This window comes from Carassius carassius, chromosome 8 (genome assembly GCF_963082965.1).
Source record: "Carassius carassius chromosome 8, fCarCar2.1, whole genome shotgun sequence".
In the NCBI taxonomy this organism is placed as follows: Eukaryota; Metazoa; Chordata; class Actinopteri; order Cypriniformes; family Cyprinidae; genus Carassius; species Carassius carassius.
The window spans coordinates 4085042-4088040 of record NC_081762.1 but is presented as its reverse complement, the minus strand read 5'-3'; positions in this window follow the sequence as shown (position 1 = coordinate 4088040).

The window sequence follows — 2999 nt, the reverse complement described above, 5'->3', positions numbered from 1 at the left end:
TTGGTCGAATTTGTGACTTGGAATTGCAAAGGGCTTAATGGTACCATAAAACGGTGTAATATTTTAGCACATTTGAAAAAATTAGATATGGATATTTGCTTTCTACAAGAAACGCACTTGAAAAATCAAGATCACAACAGATTACGCAATAAATGGATTGGACAGATATTTCACTCCAACTTCGGTGCAAAGAGTAGGGGTACAGCAATATTAATTAAAAAACAGTACCGTTTATCGCTTCAAAGATAATACCAGACTCTCAAGGCAGATTCATCATTGTCACTGGTAAACTTTATGATAATTTGATCACATTAGTAAATATATATGCGCCCAACGTTGATGACGAACAATTTATAAACTCATTGTTATTAAAAATACCTGACATGGACTTTTAATTTAATTTTGAATTTAGTGCTTGATTCTGACCTGGATAGGTCATCACGGAGACCGGTTACTGTGACTAAAATGGCAAAAAGTGTTAAAAAATTGACCAAAGCAAGGCATAGATATTATGAACAAGGGGAAAGAATGGGTAAGATTTTGGCTCAACAAATTAAAAAACAAACTGCATCAAGGATGATTACGGAAATCCGCACAGATTCAGGCCAAGTTACAAGAGACCTACAGGGGATAAATGATACATTTAAATGTTTCTATAAAAAACTATATACTTCAGAATCCAAGAAAAACCCCACACTCATAGATATGTTTTTTTGATAAAATGTCTATTCCAACAATTAATTTAGAAAATCTAGAACAACTGGAAAAACCCATAACAAAGTAAGAAATTGAACAAGCTATAAACAGTGTGCAGAATTCTAAAGCGCCTTGTCCAGACGGCTACACTTCAGAATTTTACAAAGCCTTTAAAGAGCAGATCTCGATATTGCTGTTAGATGTATTCACTGAAACCTTACATAGGGGCTCTCTACCTCCAACATTTTACCATGCAAGCATTTCTCTTATTCACAAAAAAGACAAGGATCCCTTAGACCCTGCGTCTTATAGACCGGTGAGCTTACTCAACGTGGACAATAAAATACTTGCAAAAATTGTAGCTACACGGCTGGAAACAATCTTACGACAATCATTTCACAGGACCAAACTGGGTTTATCAAAAACAGACAGTTGTTTTTTAATATTAGAAGATTACTAAATATAATTCACACTCAGGATAAAAAAAAATCTACACCCTGAAATTTTACTTTCCTTGGATGCAGAAAAAGCTTTTGACAGAAAGTTCGGATTTGGCCCAAAAATTATATCTTTTGTAAAATTATTATATGCCCAACCCCATGCTTCAGTGCGGACTAACACTATGCATTCAAGTTATTTCCCTCTCAGCCGCTCGACTAGACAGGGCTGCCCACTCTCGCCATTACTTTTTGCAATAGCCATTGAACCCCTGGCTCTTTTATTACGGGCAACGGAGGAGTTCATTGGGATTAAAAGGGGAAAAATGGAACATAAGGTTTCTTTGTACGCGGACGATCGGTTACTATACATTTCAAACCCTGTTAAATCTGTTCCTGTGATAATGGAAATTTTGAAAGAATTTGGAGCAGTATCAGGTTACAAATTGAACTTATCAAAAAGTATCTTATTTCCAATTAATTCTAAAGCCCGTATGAATACTAATGTGTTTAATATCTTTCCTTTCTCAATCTCAACTGAATTTAAATATCTTGGGATAAATATCACGCAGGAATATAACGGTCTCTTAAAGCACAACTTTTTGAAATTATATGATCAAACGAAAAAGGATATAGATTCATGGAAAAATCTACCACTTTAACTAGCAGGTCGAATAAATATTATTAGAATGAATGTTCTGCCTAAGGTTTTGTTCTTGTTCCAATGTATTCCTATTTGGATAGCCAAAGCATTTTTTTAGTAAACTAGATTCCCTCATGTCATATTTTATATGGAATGGAAAAACTCCTAGAATCAAGGAAATGTTCTTGCAAAGACCAACTTGCCAGGGAGGAATGGGATTACCCTGTTTCCGATGTTACTACTGGTCATGTAATATCCGCTCAAAGTCGTTTTGGTTGTCCACTCAGGGGGCTGATTGGAGAAGGATGGAGAGTGAAAGCTGTTATCCCACCTCGTCAAAAGCATAACTTTATTCAGCTTTGCCTATTTCAAAACAAAAACTTGAGAACCCAGTAGTTTCTCATTCAGTTAAAATCTGGTCCCAGATTAGGATGCATTACGGATGGAGGGATGCGTCAGCTTTAAATCCATTGATTAATAATCATACATTTCCTCCATCAGTCTTAAATATGACATTTCTTCAGTGGGAATATAAAGGTATTTGATGTTTAAAAGATTTATTTATTGAAAATAAATTTCCCACATTCAAACAATTACAGAGCAAATACAGTTTGGAAAGTAAAGATTTCTTTAAATACCTACAGATCCGAAGTTTTGTTAGGTGCTTATTTCCGTCTTTCCCTAATCAGCCCCCAAATTCTGCAATGGAAACAGTGTTTTTGTCTAATCCATTTCAAAGAGAGCTAATTGCTAAAATCCACAATGTGCTATCACAGGAAGAAACACACCTACATTGGACCATTTGAAAAGAGCCTGGCAAGATGACCTAGGGGTGTCTATTACAGACAATCAATGGTCAAAAGCCCAAAGAAATGTTCATTTTACCTCTGTTTGTATTAGACATGGTCTTTTGCATATCAATGTGCTTCACAGATTGCATTTATCCAAATTAAAGTTGTGAAAGATGTTTCCTTCCATTAGTCATTCTTGTGATAGATGTTCACAAGGGCCAGCCTCTCTTGCACATATGGTTTGGAATTGTCCTCACATTACGACCTGTTGGAACACTATATTTCAAACCCTTTCCAAGATTTTGAAAAAACAGCTTAAGCCAGAACCAATTTTGGCTCTTTTTGGTGTGAAACCTGTCAATGTACAACTTTCGGATACCCAAAACAGCATGGTTTGTTTTGTGACCTTGTTAGCACGGAGATTGATTCTCT